The following is a 16,076-nucleotide window of genomic DNA, read 5'->3' as shown; positions in this document are numbered from 1 at the left end:
GCTCCGATGTCTTCCTTCAATCCGATCTGCTGCGGATCCCAAACAATCGAGCAGTACTCAACAATGAGTCGTACTAGTGTCCTATATGTTATCCTTTACAAATAAACCACACTTTCCTAAAAATCTCCCAGTAGACCGAAGTTGACTATTCGCCTTTCCTACTACAGTCCTTACATGCTTATTCCATTTCATATTGCCTTTCAACGTTACGCCCCCCCCCCCCCCCCCCCCCGATCATTCGGATTTCTAATTTGTTCACACGGTCAAAGAGAAAGAATGCACGTGATGAAAGCTCAAAAGAAATAAGATTCCTTCACACAGCGAAAGTAAAATTATGTTCTAATACGATTTCAAAAGATGTGTGTGTGTGTGTGTGTGGTTTCAGGTTTTCGGGCGCTAAACAGCGTGGTCATCAGCGCCCAAACACATAGAAACAGGAACACATGCAGTGAAGGGAAGAAGACGGACAGCGAACAAGGAGAACGGCTAAAAGACACAGGCCTGACGCAGTTCCAAATCCTCACATACAGAGGCAAAACACGAGGAAAAGAAACGCACTAAAAAAGGAAATGAAACACAAGGAAAAGAGAACAGAAATCGAAGTGAAACAAGTAGGTAATCGTGACTGGCGGACTTCTTACCTAAAACCTGGGTGAGCCAGTCACCCAGCAGCACATTAAAATCCTCTCCCTAAAATCCGAGGCAACAAATTGGACAGGACACAAAACCGTAAGACCTTAACCACAGTCGTTGCGTCGTCTTGCAAAATAGAGGGCAAATCCGGTGGCAAGGAAACCACCGCCCTTTGGTCAGAGAATAAAGGACAGTCAAGTAAAATGTGGTGGACAGTAATCTGGACGCCACAAGCACTGCAGATTGGGGGGTCCTCCGCCGGAGTAAAAAACCGTGCGTTAAGGGACTGTGCCCGATGCGGAGGCGAGTGAGGAGAACCTCATCCCGCCTGCATGACTGGTAGGACGTACGCCATGGCCGCGTGGTGGCCTTGACCAGACGCAGCTTATTTTCACCGACTGCCAGCCACTCCTCTTCCCATTGACGCATAACACAAAAACGCAAAAGGGAGGTAACAGCATGGAGGGGGACGGCACATTCAACAACGTGAGGAAGGGAATATGCATCTTTGGCAGCCACATCCGCCAGGTCGTTTCCCCTAATACCCACGTGCCCCGGCAGCCAGCAGAAAGAAACCTCCTTCCCCTGCCGTTGCAGGTGGAGGAGAGCATCATGGATGTTCTGGACGACCGTATCCGCTGGATACAAGTGTGTCATGGTCTGAAGGGCACTCAGGGACTCAGAACAGATGAGAAACTTAAGACTGGGAACACATCTCATCTGCTCCAATGCCCGCAAGATCGCAAACAATTTGGCATCAAAGATGGTAAACGCCGCAGGAAGCCGTAACTTGACGACTCGATCAGGGAAAACAACAGCACAACCAACAGAGTCCCCCTGTTTAGAGCCATCCGTAAATACTGGTACATGGTCGGCATGCTGGTTTAAAATATCGTAAAATAAGGAGGTAAAAACAAACGCAGGAGTGTAGCTCCTCCGGTACTCTGACAAGTCTAAAAGGACGCTGGGCCTCTGTAGCAACCAGGGAGGCAGGCGGGTAAAACCCTGGAGTTGGGGTGCCACACGCTCCACACCAAGGGACTCAAACAAATGCTTGGCACGAATCCCAAATGGTCTCGTTGCCCTTGGACGACTGGAAAAGAGACGTTCCATAGGCGGTCGGGCAACAGTAGGGTATGCAGGGGAGGTAGGACAGGCAAGGAATTGACACACCCGTCGCACCATGAGGACAATTTCAAACATACATACATACATACATACATCAATCCTTGTTGCATAGATCATGAATACGACATTTCGTAATGATGTGGAAAGTGTCACTTTAACGTAAGTTTTCTTAACACAAAATAATTAATTAATGTTTTTTTCATTTTTTTACAGTTACTACTTCATATCTAAGAATTCATCTATTGAGTAGAAGGAGTTATCATTCAGAAATTTTTTTAATTTGCTTTTATATGTTGGTTGGCTATCTGTCAGACTTTTAATACTATTTGGCAAATGCCCGAAGATTTTTGTGGCAGGATAATTCACCCCTTTCTGTGCCAAAGTGAGATTCAACCCAGAATAGAGAATATCATTCTTTCTTCTAGTGTTGTAGCTATGCACTTCGCTGTTATTTTTGAATTGGGATGGGTTATTAATGACTTTTGTGGAATGAATACTTTCTCTCTTAATGACGAATTGCCCCAAAATATGATGCCATATGAAAGCAGTGAATGAAAATAGGCATAGTAGGCTAATTTACTGATATGGTTATCACCATTATTTTCAATGACCCCAATAGCGTAAGTATCTGAATCTAATCGTTTCAGCAAATCACCGATGTATTTCTTCCAATTCAATTTCTCATCAATGCACACGCCCAGAAATTTTGAGTACTCTACCTTAGCAACAGACTTCCGTTCATAGTCTACATTTATCAATGGTGTTATGCCATTAACTGTACAGAATTGTATAAATTGTGTTTTCTCAAAATTTAGTGTGTCCATTTGCAGAGAACCACTTAATAATTTTCTGAAAGACATTATTTGCAATTTCCTCAGCTGATTCTTGCTTCTTGTGTGTGATTACTATACTTGTACCATCAGCAAAAAGAACTAACTTTGCATCTTCACGAATATAGAGTGGCATGTCGTTAATGTATATTAAGAACAATAAAGGACCCAAGACCGAACCAATTATCGGAAATTGCGAATAAACCTAAAATAAAATACAAATATCGGCCCTCCATATTGCCATTCGGATATCGATATATCGATACACCCCCTCAGATTTAGTTATAAGTTGGCACAGTGGATAGGCCTTGAAAAACTGAACACAGATCAATCGAGAAAACAGGAGGAAGTTGTGTGGAACTAAGAAAAAAATTAGCAAAATATACAAACTGAGTAGTCCATGTCCAAGATAGGCAACATCAAGGAGAGTGTGAACTCAGGAGCGCCGTGGTCCCGTGGTTAGCGTGAGGAGCTGCAGAACGAGATGTCCTTGGTTCAAGTTTTCCCTCGAGTGAAAAGTTTAATTTTTTATTTTCAGACACTTGTTATCTGTCCGTCAGTCCGTCCAATGCGAGGTAACTGCGCCGTAGTATGGGGACACATAATCAACTTCGCTCTCCAAAATTCCAGGACATGTTCAGATTTGGTTAGACATATGTATGATTTGACGGTCTACATACGGAAAAATTTGAAATCGTTAAAAACACATGTTTTGACAGAGCACAGGGAAAACTGTGCGACTGTGAAACTGTTGCATTCATTTGTTGCAGTTTATGTGACAAACTCTTATGTTTTCATCACTTTTTTGGGAGTGATTATCACATCCTCAAGAAAATCTAAATCGGGCGAGGTAGAAGAGTCTTTTTACCCATTCGCCAAGTGTACAAGTTAGGTGGGTCGACAAAATATTCCTGTCATGTGACGCACATCAAATGTTTTGGGTTCCCATTGGAGAGGAACGGCCTTTCGTCTACGCACGGTTTTGCGGTGCGGTCGCAAAACACAGACACTGAACTTATTACAGTGAACAGAGACGTCAATGAACGAATGGACAGATCATAACTTTGCGAAAATAATGAAAGTAAACTTTTCACTCGAGGGAAGACTTGAACCAAGCACCTCTCGTTCTGCAGCTGCTCACGCTAACCACGGGACCACGGCGCTCCGGAGCTCACATTCTCCTTGATGTTGCCTATCTTGCGCATGGACTACGCAGTTTGTATAGTTTACTTATTTTTTTCATAGTTCCACACAACTTCTTCCTGTTTTCTCGATTGATCTGTGTTCAGTTAATTCACCCCTTTCTGTGACAAAGTGAGATTCAATCCAGAATAGTGAGTATCATCCTTTCTTGTAGTGTTGTAGCTATGCACTTCGCTGTTATTTTCGAATTGGGATGGGTTATTAATGACAAATTTCATAAGTGAATATACGTATTGCGAAGGTACTGTGAATATCCCGAGTTCCTTAAATAAATGTCTTCAAGGTGATATTGGGTGGGCTCCAGCTTTTGTGCAATGAATACTTTCTCTCTTAATGACGATTTGCCCCAAAATATGATGCCATATGAAAGTAGTGAATGAAAATTGGGATAGTAGGCTAATTTACTGATATGTTTTATCACCAAAATTTGCAATGACCCTAATAGCACAAGTAGCTGAACCTAACCGTTTCAGCAGATTTCTCATCAATGCAAACACCCAGAAAGTTTGAGTACTCTACCTTAGCAACCGACTTCCCTTCATAGCCTATATTTATCAATGGTGTGTTTTCTCAAAATTAGTGAGAGTGCATTTGCAGAGAACCACTTAATAATTTTCTGAAAGACATTATTTGCAATTTCCTGAGCCGATTCTTGCTTCTTGGGTGTGATTACTATACTTGTTCATCAGCAAAAAGAACTAGCTTTGCATCTTCATGAATATAGAGTGGCAAGTCGTTAATATACAGGTTGTTACAAAAAGGTACGGCCAAACTTTCAAGAAACATTCCTCACATACAAAGAAAGAAAATACGTTATGTGGACATGTGTCCGGAAACGCTTACGTTCCATGTTAGACCTCATTTTATTACTTCTCTTCAAATCACATTAATCATGGAATGGAAACACACAGCAACAGAACGTACCAGCGTGACTTCAAACACTTTGTTACAGGAAATGTTCAAAATGTCCTCCGTTAGCGAGGATACATGCATCCACCCTCCGTCGCATGGAATCCCTGATGCGCTGATGCAGCCCTGGAGAATGGCGTATTGTATCACAGCGGTCCACAATACAAGCACGAAGAGTCTCTACATTTGGTACCGGGTTTGCGTAGACAAGAGCTTTCAAATGCCCCCATAAATGAAAGTCAAGAGGGTTGAGGTCAGGAGAGCGTGGAGGCCATGGAATTGGTTCGCCTCTACCAATCCATCGGTCACCGAATCTGTTGTTGAGAAGCGTACGAACACTTCGACTGAAATGTACAGGAGCTCCATCGTGCATGAACCACATGTTGTGTCGTACCTGTAAAGGTACATGTTCTAGCAGCACAGGTAGAGTATCCCGTATGAAATCATGGCGGTGAATCGAGGAAGTACAGTACATACTGACGAAACTAAAATGAGCTCTAACATGGAAATTAAGCGTTTCCGGACACATGTCCACACAACATCTTTTCTTTATTTGTGTGTGAGGAATGTTTCCTGAAAGTTTGGCCGTACCTTTTTGTAACACCCTTTATATTAAGGAGAATAAGAGACCCAAGACTGAACCAATTATCGAAAATTGCGAAAAAATATAATATAAAATAGAAATATTGGCCCTCCATATTGCCATTCTGATATCGATGTATCGATACCTAGGGAGGAGACATGTCGCCCAAGTAAATCGATATTTTTTGGTCTAAATATCGATATATTGACAGTTTATCATCAGCCTTTACGCAGGAAACTCTTTCATTTATATTTTCATATGTCTTTGAATTGTCATTGTAGGTCTGGCTGTTGGAACAGGAGAAGAAATGTGAGAGAACAGTAGTTACGGGCGAAGTAGAGGCAGGAGGGGCCGGAGCGCGCTGTGCGCAGGCAGGCGCGGCCTAAATGAGTCGCGCCGTGGGCGAGCAAAGCAGCGTGCGGCCAGCCGGTGGCCATGTGGCGCGCTGTGCGCCGGCGTGTTGTCAGAGTGACGCGCGCGCCATCTGCCGGCGCCCGCCGCTCCCCAGGGCCTCGCGTGTGGCCGCGCCAGCCCAGCCTAGTCTAGCGCCGCCCGAGACCGCTCGGCTCTTTAATTTTTCAGCGCGCCGCGCGCTGACCAAATATTTGACTCCGGCGGGCAGAGCGTCCGCCGTGCGTGCGCCCGCACGCCGAGGAAGCGGGCGGTAATTTCCGCGCTAGGCCGTCTGCCTGTAGCAGCCGGGGGGCAGCCGGCCGGGCAGCTGGAAGAGCCGCCGCTTCCGGGGCGTCGGCCAGACACGGCCACAGGCACTTGCTGTCGAACGGAACAGACTACGTAGTGCTCTGTTAAAAAAAAAAAAAAAGTAGAGCCATCCTCAGCTCAAAAATTGGTTTAAGTACCGTAGTGCTGTGGATATATACCGTCAGCACGCGCAGCACTCTCACACGTTGCTGGTGTCTAGGGTTGGGCGATAAACTGCAATTAATCGATTAATCCTAAGTATTCTGATAATCGATATACCGATATTCTTACATGTCAACTTATTTTACGTAGTTGATTATCCTTACTTTTATTTCTGTTTCCACTGCTCGTTACACCTCAGTTATAAAAACCCAATTCACTTTTGCCAAGTGGTCGAACGAATCGGTGGTGAAAATTACGAAACAGGAAACAAAGTACCGGTATATTATTTGTTCTTACGTAAGCTAAGAGACAAAATTATTTCGACACCAGAATGTGAAAGAGAATCTGCAGGACCAGCACCAAAGATGCTTTCAGAACGTTGAGAACTGTTGGCACTGTGGACAATTCTAGATCCTCGCCTCAAGCGACTCAATTTTCAAGATCCATTACCAGTAGTTATTCCCGTTAGCACGTTAAACGGAGAATCGCAAGTAGAGTTACCAGATACTGCAGACGTTTTGTGGTGCGTTCGGGAGACATTATTTTCAATACAGTAGGAGGTGAGACCTGTGATAGGGAAGGCGAAAGGTCAACTTCGGTTTATTGGGAGAATTTTAGGAACGAGTGGTTCACCTTAAAGCAGACCGCATCTAAGACGCTGGTGCGATCTATTGTTGAGTGCTGCTCTAGTGTTTGAGATCCGTACCAGATCGGACTGAAGGAAGACATCGAAGCAATTCAGAGGTGGGCTACTAGATTTATTACTGGTAAGTTCGAACAACACGTAAGTGTTACGGAGTTGCTTCGGCAACTCAGATGGGGATCTTTGTAGGAAAGGCGACGTTCCTTTCGAGAAACACTATTGACAAAATTTAGAGAACCGGCATTTGAAATTGACTGCCGAATGATTGTACTATCAGCAACATAAATTACGCGGAAGGACCACAAAGATAAGACAGGAAAAATTAGGGCTCATAAAGAGGCAAACAGACAGTCTTTTTCCCTCGTTCTATTCGTGAGCGTAACAGCAAAGCAAATGACTAGTGGTACAGAGTACCCTTCGTCATATGCCGTACGGTCGCAAGCGCAGTATCTATGTAGATGTATAGATGTAGATGCAGAAATCGTATCGGTGGGTATGAATGTTACAATCCAGGTTAAGACATTAGGGCTGTGACAAGAGTTAAATACAAGGCAGACGAGTCCCAAATGTCGGACACGAAAATACACTCCTGGAAATGGAAAAAAGAACACATTGACACCGGTGTGTCAGACCCACCATACTTGCTCCGGACACTGCGAGAGGGCTGTACAAGCAATGATCACACGCACGGCACATCGGACACACCAGGAACCGCGGTGTTTTCCGTCGAATGGCGCTAGCTGCGCAGCATTTGTGCACCGCCGCCGTCAGTGTCAGCCAGTTTGCCGTGGCATACGGAGCTCCAACGCAGTCTTTAACACTGGTAGCATGCCGCGACAACGTGGACGTGAACCGTATGTGCAGTTGACGGACTTTGAGCGAGGACGTATAGTGGGCATGCGGGAGGCCGGGTGGACGTACCGCCGAATTGCTCAACACGTGGGGCGTGAGGTCTCCACAGTACATCGATGTTGTCGCCAGTGGTCGGCGGAAGGTGCACGTGCCCGTCGACCTGGGACCGGACCGCAGCGACGCACGGATGCACGCCAAGACCGTAGGATCCTACGCAGTGCCGTAGGGGACCGCACCGCCACTTCCCAGCAAATTAGGGACACTGTTGCTCCTGGGGTATCGGCGAGGACCATTCGCAACCGTCTCCATGAAGCTGGGCTACGGTCCCGCACACCGTTAGGCCGTCTTCCGCTCACGCCCCAACATCGTGCAGCCCGCCTCCAGTGGTGTCGCGACAGGCGTGAATGGAGGGACGAATGGAGACGTGTCGTCTTCAGCGATGAGAGTCGCTTCTGCCTTGGTGCCAATGATGGTCGTATGCGTGTTTGGCGCCGTGCAGGTGAGCGCCACAATCAGGACTGCATACGACCGAGGCACACAGGGCCAACACCCGGCATCATGGTGTGGGGAGCGATCTCCTACACTGGCCGTACACCACTAGTGATCGTCGAGGGGACACTGAATAGTGCACGGTACATCCAAACCGTCATCGAACCCATCGTTCTACCATTCCTAGACCGGCAAGGGAACTTGCTGTTCCAACAGGACAATGCACGTCCGCATGTATCCCGTGCCACCCAACGTGCTCTAGAAGGTGTAAGTCAACCACCCTGGCCAGCAAGATCTCCGGATCTGTCCCCCATTGAGCATGTTTGGGACTGGATGAAGCGTCGTCTCACGCGGTCTGCACGTCCAGCACGAACGCTGGTCCAACTGAGGCGCCAGGTGGAAATGGCATGGCAAGCCGTTCCACAGGACTACATCCAGCATCTCTACGATCGTCTCCATGGGAGAATAGCAGCCTGCATTGCTGCGAAAGGTGGATATACACTGTACTAGTGCCGACATTGTGCATGCTCTGTTGTCTGTGTCTATGTGCCTGTGGTTCTGTCAGTGTGATCATGTGATGTATCTGACCCCAGGAATGTGTCAATAAAGTTTCCCCTTCCTGGGACAATGAATTCACGGTGTTCTTATTTCAACTTCCAGGAGTGTAGATTTCGCACGGGTATAAATCAGAGGCCACAAACACACTTATAACAGAAATAACGCTCGAACACGAAGATGCCTGTGTGCAATGGCAAACTAACCAACAGCTAGCATGTAAATATCATCTGCAGACGAGCCACTCTTTCAAGGTTTTAGAATCTTAGTGTATTCCTTGATATAGGCGTTTCAAACAATTAATTTTTGGTTTAACAGCCGCCACATAACACCTCAGGAGCTATTTCCAACATATAATCCACAATTTACAAAAAAAAAAATGGCTCTGAGCACTATGGGACTTAACTGCTGTGGTCATCAGTCCCCTAGAACTTAGAACTACTTAAACCTAACTAACCTAAGGACATCACACACATCCATGCCCGAGGCAGGATTCGAACCTGCGACCGTAGCGGTCACGCGGTTCCAGACTGAAGCGCCTTTAACCGCACGGCCACACCGGCCGGCCACAATTTACAATGCTTGGTCTTACAAGTTTGTAAGACTCGCTTATTCGGTTACGTAGATAAAGTTTATTTATTTATTCAAGGACAAATCTTTTAAGATTATGGGATACGTCATTCGTATGCAAATTTTGGCCCCCCCCCCTCCCATCCACTGCTCCCTCCACACACACATACAGATACTGCCACGTAGAATTGAACATAGGATGTTGTTCTTGTATTTCCAGAAGCTCACCACTGTTTTCCCTGGAGCACTGCAGCAATTACTCCACATAACTGTGATCTTCACAAGACGAAGTACAATTCCATGGCCCCAAAATCGCGTGATAATGTATCCCTGACGGACCCAAGTCGAATCTGTAGTAGGCAGTAAACTGACGTAGCCATCTTGAAACGAGAATGGTGTTACGCCTGTGGACTTAACTTCAGTAACAGTTACGAGGTGCTTTTGATGACAGGAAGTAGTCTCCTAAGACTGTCAGAGACGCATTGTCGGTGTTTGCTCTTGCAGTGTACTGCATCGAATAACCGTAATTGTTTTCATCAATTCTCTGAAATAATGTTGTAATATATTCTTCAGTTACATACGAGAAGTTATGGTTCGTTGGGAAACGATGGGTCTAATAACTTGTACTTTTTGTGTACCACACTTTTCACATCATGATGACGCTTTTCTAGTAAGTGACGAGGCTTTTTGGAATTCAGACGTCGATTATTTTACGAGTTCAAATAGCGTGATAATTCTGCAGAAAACAAGCGGATTTCGTTACTAACCTTTCCATCATGTACAGATTGTGCCAGCCACTTTACTACTTCATTACTTAGTCAGTCGATGCAGTACCGTCGCACTGTACGGTTCCAGTTGTCACCTGGAAACACCTGCACTGGTGTGCGAAACTTAGGAACGAAAGTAACTTTGACATGACCTGTCACTGCCAAGTACCATAGCTTGAAAAAACTCCGACATAAATGGAAAGAACTGATACAGTGTGGTACAGCCGAAAAAAAAAATTCGCGAATACACAGAAAGATAGATCCTTTATCATTTAGCTACAAAATAGTAGGTCAGCAACTGGAAGCAGTTAATACCATAAATTATCTGGGAGTACGCATTAGGAGTGATTTAAAATGGAATTATCATATAATGTTGATCGTCGGTAAAGCAGATGCCAGACTGAGATTCATTGGAAGAATCCTAAGGAAATGCAGTCCGAAAACAAAGGAAGTAGGTTACAGTACGCTTGTTCGCCCACTGCTTGAATACTGCTCAGCAGTGTGGGATCCGTACCAGATAGGGTTGATAGAAGATATAGAGAAGATCCAACGGAGAGCAGCGCGCTTCGTTACAGGATCATTTAGTAATCGCGAAAGCGTTACGGAGATGATAGATAAACTCCAGTGGAAGACTCTGCAGGAGAGACGCTCAGTAGCTCGGTACGGGCTTTTGTCAAAGTTTCGAAAACATACCTTCATCGAAGAGTCAAGCAGTATATTGCTCCCTCCTACGTATATCTCGCGAAGAGACCATGAGGATAAAGTCAGAGAGATTAGAGCCCACACAGAGGCATACCGACAATCCTTCTTTCCACGAACAATACGAGACTGGAATAGAAGGGAGAACCGATAGAGGTACTCAAGGTACCCTCCGCCACACACCGTCAGGTGGCTTGCGGAGTATGGATGTAGATGTAGATGACCAACTTAGCTTTCCAATACCTGAACACAGAGGTTTACCCATCTTAGTCGAAGGCTGTTTTTGTGTGTGAGGTTGGTGACGGAGAGCCACCCGTCTGGTAGCTTCCACTGCACGGGGAACTAGGTAATCTCGAAAGAGAAAAGGGACTTTTCGGTGAACGTTTGGTGAGAACGGATCGTAGCTCTTAAGGGGGGTTTCAGGTGATAGGAAGCAGGTTGAGTTAGGATTTCGTTATGTTTAAGTGTTGAAATATTTAAGAACTTCGGCTTAACTGAACCGTGTGAAGCGAGTATGATTTTTAATCTTATATTTTGTGAAAGTTGCTTTCTAACATTCTGCGTGGTGTCTGTTTGCTCTAAGTCGTGTCTCCCTACCACTTTCGCACAACGGCGCTCTGAGCGTGTTTTTTAGGGAATTGACTAGTTTGAACCTGGGACCTGTTGCTGGTGAGGAGACGCCAGACCACACGTGACATGTAGAGTTCAGAAGAGTTCAGTGAGACTAGCGATGATATAATCAAATACTTAATGATTTCAGCGTCAGCTCCACTGCACTCCCTGTAAAAGAATCTTATTACTAACTAAATTTAGTGGAAGGGGTTCAAGGCTTTCCTATTTTTAGTTAGCTGGTAAAATAACGTCGAAAAAGCAGTTAAGTTTACCATTGGAAATTTTATTCTACTCACAAAACATTGTTTATAAATTGCACTATTGATAAAAGGAAATATTTTAATACAGGATGATAAAAACCAACTGCATTCAACAAAAATGTGAACGAATATTCCCTGAGTGGGTTCCCAATTTCTACAATGGATCGAAGGATGACCTATGCCATATCACATCTATAAACTAGATTTAAGTTAAGTTTCATAAAAGAGAAAACTATCAAAATGGTCTACAGTGACCCTCAATTATCTTTAATTACTTACTTAACTTGTCATAAATTACAGTGGCTGATGTGGCTTCTCAACAATTATATAACAGAAAAATCATTGCGTTTCAGATTTTAACTTCTAGTAGCAAATGTGTATACTACGAAGTTTAATTGACAATCGACACTAGTATTACGTAAAAAGGTGATGTAACAGATGAGACTTCTGCAGTTCAGAGTGAAGCCTTATGGCAGCACCGCGTGCGTTCATTACCTTGTCGGTGTTTAGGCAGCGTCAGGGGGCAGCGGGCGGCGCAGCTCCATGCACCTCGCCGTCTCGGAAGCAACTCTCTTCTAACTTCTCCTTACTACAATTTACCGAAGTTAGTTTAAAAAAAGGTATCTGGCTGTGTTTTCAACTGACCAATCAGGGTCTCAATGTTAACCTTAAGCTCCGCCTACAAAAATTCTGTCTATTCAATGAGAAACGTTATACTTTTCGTGGTGGGGCAATGTTTTTAAAGTTTGCAACGTAACAGAGACGCGTATAGTCTACGCTAAAACTTGCAGCGGGTGTGATCCTTTTAGTGTTATCGTAAGATCTATACTGTTCTTCTGGAGGGCTCTATCTTTTAACATGGGCTGGGGGGTGGTCCTGGCGGTCGGCTGGCAACGTGGGTGTGCGTCCCTTATCGTAGGTCCTCCTAGCCTACACGACTCTGCTCTCGGTTTCTGTTCTCGTTTCTTCCCTCGGAACTGCGTCTGTTTCACGGTGGGAAGGTATGACATGCATTTAGGTGTTAATGTCAGGGTTTATTCGGAGCTATGTGACATACTGCCGGATTTACTATCGTCAGGGTTTTCATGGAAAGTGTTGGATTTGCCTGTCACCTTACAGCTTTTGTCTTTGTATGTCGATTTTGTGCCACGTGTTTGGTAATCAATGTCCCTTCTGGTCCACCACGGCACCGCAATAGGTTTTATTTTAACAGTTTGCTTGTTTAATGAGCTATAATTTCTGCAAGAATATCTGTTCTTTCGCGCACTTTCTACAAAGCAGCACAACAATTTGATTGGGAGTGCACCACGTACTCTAATTCGGCCGTTTGCAAGCAGCAGACGCAGTTAGTATGTTGAATAATTATCGCACAACCTCGTGCAGTGGTTAAACCTCTGTCCAGAATAGTGCATGTGTAGAATCGTAATGCGAATCTCACGGAGATATTTTTGTGGTATGAATGAAAAGGAGATGATAGAATCATTGTCCCCCACCCTCGTTTTCTGTGTTTCTTCTTGCTGTTGTTAAATTGTGCTCTGTTTCATTCTCACGTAATTCTTATTTAAATATTTCTAGTCAGGCACCAGTTATGTGTAATTAGGATGTGCAACCAAATACTTAGATACAATAAATAATCTACGTGAAAGATAAATTCTGTGGTGTTGATCTTACCCCACTTACTCCGATTTCCAATCCTGAATTAATCAAGTTGCTTCACGCACGACATGGAGTGCTATTTATCTGGCAACTTAAAGAAATCTGCATACTTGTAATTACATTATTGAAGTAATTAAACTAATAATTTTCCAGCTCCGTTTTTTTGTAAATGGTTAGGAAGGGCTTTGGCTGGTGACGACCCTGAATTTCTGAATTTTTATATTTATTTGTGTGGGAGAAGCAGCGAGAAATGCGAGATAACGTATATGGCTCGATGAGAAACGTCGTAAAGATAGTAATACGCTACAACTTGTTCGATGGGATTTAGGGCAAGGGAACTCGCAGGCAGTCCATTTGTGGGATACCCTCTCGTTACAAAAGCGCTGTTGATGCGGCCGCTGCTTGTTATCCATATGAATGAAGTCTGGCCAAATGCGCCCCTGAAGAGATGCACATGAGTAAAAAATACAGTGTCAGAATAACATTCACGTGTGAGTGTACCGTGTTGATTTGGGGGTCAGTACGCCGATGGAACATTATTCCTCCTCACACTATGACGCGTAGATCACGAAAACAATCATGTTCTGGGCACACACTGATATGGCGAGAGGTTGGGAACACGTAATGCACTGAGGGGTATTGTCTAACATGACCGTTTTGGTGGTTCAGGTTTTATGGTGTGGGGAGTCATAATGTTGCACGGGCGTAGTGGCGCAGTACACTGGCCTGTGTATTCCTCCCGCATGTGCGTCTATTGAGGGGTGTATTCGGTCCTGTCTCCATTTTTATGGATGACAATACGCTACAGTATTGAACAGCGCTCTTGGGACGAGAGGATATTCGGCGAATGGGCTGGCCTGCCCTTGCCTCCCGACTTAAACTCCATCGAACTACATGTGGTGTGCGTTGGGGAGACGTACCGGGTGATCAAAAGTCAGTAAAAATTTGAAAACTTAATAAACCACGGAATAATGTAGATAGAGAGATAAAAATTGACACACATGCTTGGAATGACATGGGGTTTTATTAAAACCAAAAAAAAAAAGAAAGTTCACAAAATGTCCGACAGATGGCGCTGGACAGCAACACGTCAGTGACTGCGCATGACAATCGTGTATAAAAGGAGCTGTAATGAGAGAGAGAATCAGATGCGCCAGCAGTCGCAGCTTGTTGGCGTTACCTGAAAAGGCGCTTTTAGTGAAGCTGTATTATCAGAATGGGGAATGTGCTAGTTGAGCGCTACGATCCTACCGCGATAGGAAGGGGATTCGAACAGGTAAAGGTCCGTTGACAAATGCAGCTGTGGCGAGAATGATTTCGAAGTTCGAAGCCACTGGTTGTTTAGACGATAGACCCCGTAGTGGCCGACCGAGCACAAGGCGTAATGCTGCTGATACACTTCAGGAAGAAATGGAGACAGTAGCGGGTTCGTCTACGCACTACTGTTTGGTTGGCACTTAGGCGTACCCTCCGATGCTATCCGTACAAAATCCATCGGCATCATGAACTGTTACCTGGCGATTTAGTGAAGCGGAGGGCATTTGCGGTGTGGGCGCATCAAAAGATGGCGGGAGATGACGATTGGTTGAGTAACGTGTTGTGGACCGACGAAGCTCATTTCACGCTCCGAGGGTCTGTCAACGCCCACAACTGCAGAATTTGGGCTACCGAAAATCCTAGAACTGTCGTGGAAACTCCATTGGACGACGAGAAAGTCACGGCATGGGTTGGATTTACCACATCTATCGGGCCTTTTTTCTTCGAGCAAGTGCGTCATTCTGGTTTTGTAACTGCTACCGTGACGGGTGAGAGGTACGCCGATATGTTACAGAATCGCATCATCCCCAGCCTGGCTGATAAACACCTGCTAGAATGTACGATGTTTATGCAGGATGGCGCTCCACCCCGTATTGCTAGACGCGTGAAAGATCTCTTGTGCGCGTCGTTTGGTAATGATCGTGTACTCAGCCGCCACTTTCGTCATGCTTGGCCTCCCAGGTCCCCAGGTCCCCAGACCTCAGTCCGTGTGATTATTGGCTTTGGGGTTACCTGAAGTCGCAAGTCTATCGTGATCGACCGAGCCGGCCGCGGTGGTCGCACGGTTCTAGGCGCGCAGTCCGGAACCGTGCGACTGCTACGGTCGCAGGTTCGAATCCTGCCTCGGGCATGGATGTGTGTGATGTCCTTAGGTTAGTTAGGTTTAAGTAGTTCTAAGTTCTAGGGGACTGATAACCACAGCAGTTGAGTCCCATAGTGCTCAGAGCCATTTGAACCATTTTTTGATCGACCGACATCTCTAGGGATGCTGAAAGACAACATTAGACGCCAATGCCTCACCATAACTCCGGACACGCTTTACAGTGCTGTTCACAACATTATTCCTCGACTGAAGCTATTGTTGAGGAATGATGGTGGACATATTGAGGATTTCCTGTAAAGAACATCACCTTCGCTTTGTCTTATTTTGTTATGCTAATTATTGCTATTCTGATCAGATGAAGCGCCATCTGTCGGACATTTTTTGAACGTTTGTATTTTTTTGGTTCTAATAAAACCCCACGTCATTCCAAGCATGTGTGTCAATTTGTAGCTCTCCATCTACATTATTATTTGATTTATTCAGTTTTGAAATTTATACTGACTTTTTGATCACCCGGTATTTCAGCACGTCGATATGCCCGAAGCGCCATCCAGTAGTTGTCGACCCTGCTGGTGTAGGAATGGAACGCCCTGCCACCAGGACTTGTTACCCTCCTAGTGACCAGCACGAGAACACGCTACAGACCGTGCACTGCCTTCCATGAGGATGACACAACCGACTAA

This window comes from Schistocerca serialis, chromosome 4 (genome assembly GCF_023864345.2).
Source record: "Schistocerca serialis cubense isolate TAMUIC-IGC-003099 chromosome 4, iqSchSeri2.2, whole genome shotgun sequence".
In the NCBI taxonomy this organism is placed as follows: domain Eukaryota; kingdom Metazoa; phylum Arthropoda; class Insecta; order Orthoptera; family Acrididae; genus Schistocerca; species Schistocerca serialis.
Note: the sequence above shows the minus strand (reverse complement) of the source record.